The following is a 445-nucleotide window of genomic DNA, read 5'->3' on the forward strand; positions in this document are numbered from 1 at the left end:
ACAGAAATACGACGCGTCGGAACACGTCAGATCATCACTGAGATAAGAGCAGAAGGTGCGTCGTGGAAACTGGAGGAAGACTATAGCGCTCGTGTGCCACCTGTGGGAAATTTTGCATAAGTGTTGTCAGATGAATGAAGGTAGAGGGAAAACGTTGTAACAACATGTGTTATTCAACAATTAGCCATTGTTTTAGACGGTTTTTTCTCATGTTGTTTTTCTTTTTTAAATAAAATAAAATAACAGTCAGACTTTTTGGGAGAGTGTAGAGGTGGTAGGTAGCCTAGTGGTTAGAGTGTAGAGGTGGTAGGTAGCCTAGTGGTTAGAGTGTAGAGGAGGCAGGTAGCCTAGTGGTTAGAGGGTAGAGGTGGTAGGGTAGCCTAGTGGTTAGAGTGTAGAGGTGGTAGGTAGCCTAGTGGTTAGAGTGTAGAGGTGGCAGGTAGCC

This window comes from Oncorhynchus nerka, linkage group LG22 (assembly GCF_034236695.1).
Source record: "Oncorhynchus nerka isolate Pitt River linkage group LG22, Oner_Uvic_2.0, whole genome shotgun sequence".
NCBI classification, from domain to species: domain Eukaryota; kingdom Metazoa; phylum Chordata; class Actinopteri; order Salmoniformes; family Salmonidae; genus Oncorhynchus; species Oncorhynchus nerka.